General features: G+C 38.5%; 5 non-coding genes across 5 annotated transcripts; all 5 read left to right on the top strand.

The window, feature by feature from the left end:
- Positions 1 to 2014: 2014 nt before the first annotated feature.
- TRNAL-CAG (transfer RNA leucine (anticodon CAG)) lies at positions 2015 to 2095 on the top strand. The gene has a single exon. It is a non-coding gene; the product is annotated as a tRNA-Leu (tRNA).
- Positions 2096 to 4098: 2003 nt separating this feature from the next.
- TRNAL-CAG (transfer RNA leucine (anticodon CAG)) lies at positions 4099 to 4181 on the top strand. Its single transcript has one exon. It is a non-coding gene; the product is annotated as a tRNA-Leu (tRNA).
- Positions 4182 to 5165: 984 nt separating this feature from the next.
- TRNAL-CAG (transfer RNA leucine (anticodon CAG)) lies at positions 5166 to 5248 on the top strand. The gene has a single exon. It is a non-coding gene; the product is annotated as a tRNA-Leu (tRNA).
- Positions 5249 to 6143: 895 nt separating this feature from the next.
- Positions 6144 to 6216, top strand: TRNAF-GAA (transfer RNA phenylalanine (anticodon GAA)). Its single transcript has one exon. It is a non-coding gene; the product is annotated as a tRNA-Phe (tRNA).
- Positions 6217 to 6774: 558 nt separating this feature from the next.
- On the top strand, positions 6775 to 6857 carry TRNAL-CAG (transfer RNA leucine (anticodon CAG)). The gene has a single exon. It is a non-coding gene; the product is annotated as a tRNA-Leu (tRNA).
- The last annotated feature ends 1907 nt before the right edge of the window (positions 6858 to 8764 follow it).

Here is an 8764-nt window from a genome sequence, read left to right as displayed (position 1 = left end):
CCTCATAGAGCAATCCCAATGCCAGAAAAAACGCATCCACACTGAGCAATGCAGGATCCCCTGGTGCCAATGCAAATGCCCAATTCTGAGGGTCGCCCCGCAGGAAAGATATTACAATCTTGACCTGTTGAGCAGGGTCTCCAGAGGAGCGAGATTTTAAAGAAAGAAACAATTTACAATTGTTCCTGAAATTCAGGAAGGTAGATCTATCTCCAGAAAAGAACTCTGGAATAGGAATTCTAGGTTCAGACATGGGAGTGTGAACAACAAAATCCTGTATGTTTTGAACTTTTGCCGCGAGATTACTCAGGCTGGAAGCCAAACTCTGGACATCCATGTTAAACAGCTAAGATCAGAGCCATTCAAGGGTTAAGAGGAGGTAAGAAGCAGCTAGACAGCAATTAAGGGCTAGGCAGCAAAACTCTGAAGGGAAAGAAAAAAAAAAAAAAATTTCCCTTAAACACTTCTCTTTCTCCTGCTTCAGCCCAAACAATTAACACTTTGTGGGCCAGCTATACTGTCATGAATCCCAATGGCTAGGGATAGCACAGGACAAGCAAAGTACAAATATATTACGGACGAGCTCTAGGGTGATGGAACCTGGGCTGACCGCTGCCCTACGCCTGACAAACGCAACTAGAGATAGCCAGGGAGCGTGCCTACGTTGGTTCTAGACGCCACGCACCAGCCTAAGAGCTAACTAGCACTGCAGAGAAAATAAAGACCTCACTTGCCTCCAGCGGAATGAACCCCAAAAGATATAGTTGCCCCCCACATGTATTGACGGTGAAATGAGAGGAAGGCACATACATAGAGATGATATATATAGTTTTAGCAAATTGAGGCCCGCTGTAAACTAGAAAGCAGAACGATACAAAAGGGGACTGAGCGGTCAGCAAAAAACCCTAATCAAAAAAACCATCCTGAGATTTGCAAGAACCCATGTACCAACTCATGGCACATGGGGAGAACCTCAGTCCACTAGAGCTACCAGCTAGCATAGAGACATAATAAGCAAGCTGGACAAAAAAACCAAACAACTGAAAATCAGCACTTAGCTTATCCTGAAAGATCTGGGAGCAGGTAGGCAGGAACCAAACAGAGCACATCTGAATACATTGATAGCCGGCAAGGGAAATGACAGAAAGGCCAGGTAAAATAGGAAACACGCAGCCACTGATGGACAGATGGAAACCAAAGGCCGCAACCCACCAAAGTCACCCAGTACCAGCAGTAACCACCAGAGGGAGCCCACAAACAGAATCCACAACAGAAATGCTGTGGTGTATATGAATTCATTGTGAGAAGTAATTTCTAAAATGGGGTCACTTTGGGGGGGTTTCTGCTGTTTTGGTACTTTTGGTACTCTGCAAATTTTACCTGCAAACTATTCTTGCAAAATCTGCATTCCAAAATCCAAATAGCGCTCTTATTTTCAAAGCCCTGCTGTGTGGCCAAACAGTAGATTCTGAAGAAATATGGTGCATCACCGCATTTTGTGAGAAATCTAACATTTCTAACATCCTAACAAAATAAAAGGAGGTTTGAAAGTGAATGCTGACAAAAAGTACACATATGAAAAATGCTATTTATTTACATTTTTGTGTGGTGCGACAAGTTGGTTTAAGGATATAAGCAGTCAAAGAATAAAAATGACTAATATTTCAAAATTTTAAACAAACTTTAGATATTTTCACAGAAAAAAACTAAAAATATATTGACCTAATTTTACAGTTAATGTAAAGTACAATGTGTCACAAAAAACACTTTCAGAATTACGGGGATATGTAGAAGCATTCCAGAGTTATTACTGCATACAGTGATAAAAGTCATATTTTTTTAAAATGGGGCTTGGCCATTTAGCTCAAAATAGGCTTGATAACTAATAGTTTAAACAAAAGTATTGAAATAAAAACTGTAATATTAAATATTTTAAAATAATTTTCAATGACAATTACTGGTCATATTTCTGCTGACTAACTTGGAAAGAGTTAAGGCACAGAATCCACAAGAAGTCAGGATGGCCGAGCGGTCTAAGGCGCTGCATTCAGGTCGCAGTCTCTTGGAGGCGTGGGTTCAAATCCCACTTCTGACATCACCTTTTCATGAAACTATACAGATTCTCAGTCAATTATTGATTAGATGGGAATCAAACCAAACTTAGCAATGGGCCTTAAAAAACCTGATCCCAAAGTTATTACTACCTGGGAGTCTTTGGGGTGAATCTGAAATTGTCGTCTATAAACGGAACTCTAGGACCGTGAAATAGTTTTTATGTGCATATGTTAGCTGTCTTGGCACTATAAAAATACTGCGGGCGGTCAATGGGGCGGGACTATTTCAACTCTTTGTGTTCTCTTTCCCTATTAGGGCGGAGACTCCACATCCTATGGGGCTGTTCTGGGAGATTTCTATAAACTGAATTGCCGGTAAGTCTAATTTCATATTTGATTACCTCATTCATCAATAGACCATAAAAATACTTAATAAACAAAAGCTTAAAAAGCAGGTAATCATAGTTTTAAAGTCTGAAATGCACATGCGATACTGACATCTAAGTTTCAGCACATTTTGGGACAAATGTTTTCACATTGAAAGTTAACAATCATTAAAATATTTTCTCTAAATTGTTGTCTCCTTTTTTGCTCCAATTATTTGCATTTAATAACAAATAAAACTTGATGTAACATTATGCATGCACATTGTCTTTTATGTGCAACCATCACCTGTCTCACAAACACAGGGTTTGAATGAACCTGATGAATGGAGTCAAATTGAAAATGTAAAAAAATCTCTGTCAAAATTGCTGTTTTTTTCTACTCATTCACAAAGAGTTAATGAAAGTTATTAAATATGTACAACAAAATAGCAGGAGTTTCAAATAGAAATCATGCTGCAAAAACCAGTCAAAGCAAAAATAAAAATATCTACTTTCAGTGGTTTCGCTTGACATTTGCCAAGTGTCTAGCACTCCTAAAGTTCTTTGTGTTTGGCCGAAATAGCTCAGATGGGAGAGCGTTAGACTGAAGATCTAAAGATCCAGGGTTTCGGCAACATCATTTTTCTTGATTCTTTCCATTTTAAGGAGAAAATAAACAAAGCACGTGGACTGATTATTTAAAGAAAATGTAAAAGGCCTAAAAATCTTAACTATCTACAGAAAATAAAATGTTAAAAAGATGAGAAATGGGAACTTTTCCATTTGAGCAAATAATTATTTTTTTGTAATTTTTCCTCTGTTTTGTTTATTTCCATTTCACTTAGCTGTAAGAGGATTTAAAGGGAACCTGATAGCTGATAAAGAAAGCATGTATCAGACACTAGCTGAATGATTTCAACCATGTATGTTTGACTATGAAATGCTGTGGTGTATATGAATTCATTGTGAGAAGTAATTTCTAAAATGGGGTCACTTTGGGGGGGTTTCTGCTGTTTTGGTACTTTTGGTACTCTGCAAATTTTACCTGCAAACTATTCTTGCAAAATCTGCATTCCAAAATCCAAATAGCGCTCTTATTTTCAAAGCCCTGCTGTGTGGCCAAACAGTAGATTCTGAAGAAATATGGTGCATCACCGCATTTTGTGAGAAATCTAACATTTCTAACATCCTAACAAAATAAAAGGAGGTTTGAAAGTGAATGCTGACAAAAAGTACACATATGAAAAATGCTATTTATTTACATTTTCGTGTGGTGCGACAAGTTGGTTTAAATATATAAGCAGTCAAAGAATAAAAATGACTAATATTTCAACATTTTAAACAAACTTTAGATATTTTCACAGAAAAAAACTAAAAATATATTGACCTAAATTTACAGTTAATGTAAAGTACAATGTGTCACAAAAAACACTTTCACAATTACGGGGATATGTAGAAGCATTCCAGAGTTATTACTGCATACAGTGATAAAAGTCATATTTTTTTAAAATGGGGCTTGGCCATTTAGCTCAAAATAGGCTTGATAACTAATAGTTTAAACAAATGTATTGAAATAAAAACTGTAATATTAAATATTTTAAAATAATTTTCAATGACAATTACTGGTCATATTTCTGCTGACTAACTTGGAAAGAGTTAAGGCACAGAATCCACAAGAAGTCAGGATGGCCGAGCAGTCTAAGGCGCTGCGTTCAGGTCGCAGTCTCTCTTGGAGGCGTGGGTTCAAATCCCACTTCTGACATCACCTTTTCATGAAACTATACAGATTCTCAGTCAATTATTGATTAGATGGGAATCAAACCAAACTTAGCAATGGGCCTTAAAAAAACCTGATCCCAAAGTTACCACTACCTGGGAGTCTTTGGGGTGAATCTGAAATTGTCGTCTATAAACGGAACTCTAGGACCGTGAAATAGTTTTTATGTGCATATGTTAGCTGTCTTGGCACTATAAAAATACTGCGGGCGGTCAATGGGGCGGGACTATTTCAACTCTTTGTGTTCTCTTTCCCTATTAGGGCGGAGACTCCACATCCTATGGGGCTGTTCTGGGAGATTTCTATAAACTGAATTGCCGGTAAGTCTAATTTCATATTTGATTACCTCATTCATCAATAGACCATAAAAATACTTAATAAACAAAAGCTTAAAAAGTAGGTAATCATAGTTTTAAAGTCTGAAATGCACATGCGATACTGACATCTAAGTTTCAGCACATTTTGGGACAAATGTTTTCACATTGAAAGTTAACAATCATTAAAATATCTTCTCTAAATTGTTGTCTCCTTTTTTGCTCCAAATATTTGCATTTAATAACAAATAAAACTTGATGTAACATTATGAATGCACATTGTCTTTTATGTGCAACCATCACCTGTCTCACAAACACAGGGTTTGAATGAACCTGATGAATGGAGTCAAATTGAAAATGTAAAAAAATCTCTGTCAAAATTGCTGTTTTTTTCTACTCATTCACAAAGAGTTAATGAAAGTTATTAAATATGTACAACAAAATAGCAGGAGTTTCAAATAGAAATCATGCTGCAAAAACCAGTCAAAGCAAAAATAAAAATATCTACTTTCAGGGGTTTTGCTTGACATTTTAAACAAATGTATTGAAATAAAAACTGTAATATTAAATATTTTAAAATAATTTTCAATGACAATTACTGGTCATATTTCTGCTGACTAACTTGGAAAGAGTTAAGGAACAGGATCCACAAGAAGTCAGGATGGCCGAGCGGTCTAAGGCGCTGCGTTCAGGTCGCAGTCTCTCTTGGAAGCGTGGGTTCAAATCCCCCTTCTGACATCACCTTTTCATGAAACTATACAGATTCTCAATCAATTATTGATTAGATGGGGATCAAACCAAACTTATCAATGGGCCTTAAAAACCTGATCCCAAAGTGGTACTACCTGGGAGTCTTTGGGGTGAAACTGAAATTGTCATCTATAAACGGAACTCTAGGACCTTGAAAAATTTTTTATGTGCATATGTTAGCTGTCTTGGCACTATAAAAATACTGTGGGCGGTCAATGGGGCGGGACTATTTCAACTCTTTGTGTTCTCTTGCCCTATTAGGGCGGAGACTCCACATCCTATGGGGCTGTTCTGGGAGATTTCTATAAACTGAATTGCCGGTAAGTGTAATTTCATATTTGATTACCTCATTCATCAATAGACAATAAAAATACTTAATAAACAAAAGCTTAAAAAGTAGGTAATCATAGTTTTAAAGTCTGAAATGCACATGCGATACTGACATCTAAGTTTCAGCACATTTTGGGACAAATGTTTTCACATTGAAAGTTAACAATCATTAAAATATTTTCTCTAAATTGTTTTCTCCTTTTTTGCTCCAAATATTTGCATTTAATAACAAATAAAACTTGATGTAACATTATGAATGCACATTGTCTTTTATGTGCAACCATCACCTGTCTCACAAACACAGGGTTTGAATGAACCTGATGAATGGAGTCAAATTGAAAATGTAAAAAAATCTCTGTCAAAATTGCTGTTTTTTTCTACTCATTCACAAAGAGTTAATGAAAGTTATTAAATATGTACAACAAAATAGCAGGAGTTTCAAATAGAAATCATGCTGCAAAAACCAGTCAAAGCAAAAATAGAAATATCTACTTTCAGGGGTTTCGCTTGACATTTGCCAAGTGTCTAGCACTCCTAAAGTTCTTTTTGTTTGGCCGAAATAGCTCAGATGGGAGAGCGTTAGACTGAAGATTTAAAGGTCCCTGGTTCGATCCCGGGTTTCGGCAACATCATTTTTCTTGATTCTTTACATTTTAAGGAGAAAATAAACAAAGCACGTGGACTGATTATTTAAAGAAAATGTAAAAGGCCTAAAAATCTTAACTATCTACAGAAAATAAAATGTTAAAAAGATGAGAAATGGGAACTTTTCCATTTGAGCAAATTATTATTTTTTTTGTCACTTTTCCTCTGTTTTGTTTATTTCCATTTCACTTAGCTGTAAGAGGATTTAAAGGGAACCTGATAGCTGATACAGAAAGCATGTATCAGACACTAGCTGAATGATTTCAACCATGTATGTTTGACTATGAAATGCTGTGGTGTATATGAATTCATTGTGAGAAGTAATTTCTAAAATGGGGTCACTTTGGGGGGCTTTCTGCTGTTTTGGTACTTTTGGTACTCTGCAAATTTTACCTGCAAACTATTCTTTCAAAATCTGCATTCCAAAATCCAAATACCGCTCCTATTTTCAAAGCCCTGCCGTGTGGCCAAACAGTAGATTCTGAAGAAATATGGTGCATCACCGCATTTTGTGAGAAATCTAACAGAATCCACAAGAAGTCAGGATGGCCGAGCGGTCTAAGGCGCTGTGTTCAGGTCACAGTCTCTCTTGGAGGTGTGGGTTCAAATCCCACTTCTGACATCACCTTTTCATGAAACTATACAGATTCTCAATCAATTATTGATTAGATGGGGATCAAACCAAACTTATCAATGGGCCTTAAAAAACCTGATCCCAAAGTTACTGGGAGTCTTTGGGGTGAATCTGAAATTGTCGTCTATAAACGGAACTCTAGGACCGTGAAATAGTTTTTATGTGCATATGTTAGCTGTCTTGGCACTATAAATATACTGTGGGCGGTCAATGGGGCGGGGCTATGTCAACTCTTTGTGTTCTCTTTCCCTATTAAACAAAGCACGTGGACTGATTATTTAAAGAAAATGTAAAAGGCCTAAAAATCTTAACTATCTACAGAAAATAAAATGTTAAAAAGATGAGAAATGGGACCTCCTCTTCTATCTTGTGTGCAACTTCGTCTGTGTCACCGTGTAAGCCGGTGGTATAGCATTCGTGACGGGGCACCATAGTCTCAGCTGGGTTTGATTCTGGCTCAGTACACTGCGAGGGCAATGTTCTGGTCTGAGTCAAAGGAACAGCATAGTAATCTGGCTGTGGCTGTGCATCAGTGCACTCCATGTCCGATTCAACTTCTAATGGGCATGGCCTCTTAACTGTTTCACTGTCTAACCCAGGAATGGTATGTGTAAAGAGCTCCATGGAGTAACCCGTTGTGTCTCCTGACGCATCCTTCTCTCTTGTTCTGGGTGAAGAAGACAAGGAAGCGACTTGTCCCTGACTGTGAACATCCACTAACGACGCGCTGCTTTTACATTTAGCACTTTCAGAAGAGGAGGCAAAAGAGCTAGAGGCTGAGTCAGCAAGGAAAGCCAAAACTTGTTCTTGCTGCTCCAGCTTTAAAAGCAGTTTTCCTACTCCCAGAAAAGGGAGCGTTCGAGGCCTTGTGTAGCCAGACGACGAACCTGGCTCAACAACTCGAGACTTAGGTGCTGTACTGCTTTTACCATGACCACCTGATGCTCCACCACCACTACCATCATTACCAGCTGACAATGACCGCCCACGGCCACGACATCTTCCACCAGACTTCCTCATTGTTTGCAAAACGTAACCAAAGTAACGGTATTTGTTACTGTAAAACAACTTATAAGGTGAACTCTAACTTCTGTAGGATTTATATATATATATATAGGTGGCTGACACTGAAAGGAAAACCAGGCCCAATGTTACACACTAGGTTTTCTGTACCCCAATAATTTGAGACAGATGGCACACACACGACCGGCACTCAAGCAGAAATGCCAATCTTAATCTACCACTATTTTTTTTTTTTTCAGGGAGAATTAAAAAAAAAAAAAATGGCCCAGTATTACACACTAGGTTTTCTGTGGCACACAATGAGAGACAGATGCCACACACAGCACTGGCACAGAGGCAGACTTGCCAATCTTTATCTCCCTGCAGTAATCTCAGAAAAGTATGGCAGGCAGCTATAAAAAGGACTGCTGCACACAAAAGTGTGGACAAACAAACAAGATAGCTGTGCAGAAAGGAAGGAACAACAGGATTTGTGCTTTGAAAAAAGCAGTTGGTTTGCACAGCGGCGTACACACACAGCAACGCAGCTATCAGGGAGCCTTCTAGGGCAGCCCAATGAGCTACAGCGCTGAGGGAAAAAATGTAGCTTCCACTGTCCCTGCAAACAAAAGGTGGTGTTGGACAGTGGAAATCGCTACAGCACAAGCGGTTTGGGGGTGAATGTACCCTGCCTAACACTATCCATGCTTCTGACGAAGCGGCAGCAACCTCTCCCTATGCTCAGATCATCAGCAGTAAGATGACGGTCGGCGGGAACGCCCCTTTATAGCAGAAAGCAAGCCAATCACTGCAATGCCCTTCTCTAAGATGGTGGGGACTGAGATCTATGTCATCACGCTGCCCACACTCTGCGTCCACCTTCATTGGCTGAG

Source organism: Ranitomeya variabilis, chromosome 4 (genome assembly GCF_051348905.1).
Source record: "Ranitomeya variabilis isolate aRanVar5 chromosome 4, aRanVar5.hap1, whole genome shotgun sequence".
In the NCBI taxonomy this organism is placed as follows: Eukaryota; Metazoa; Chordata; class Amphibia; order Anura; family Dendrobatidae; genus Ranitomeya; species Ranitomeya variabilis.
The sequence above is the reverse complement of the archived record's forward strand: the minus strand, read 5'-3'. Positions and strand labels throughout refer to the sequence as shown.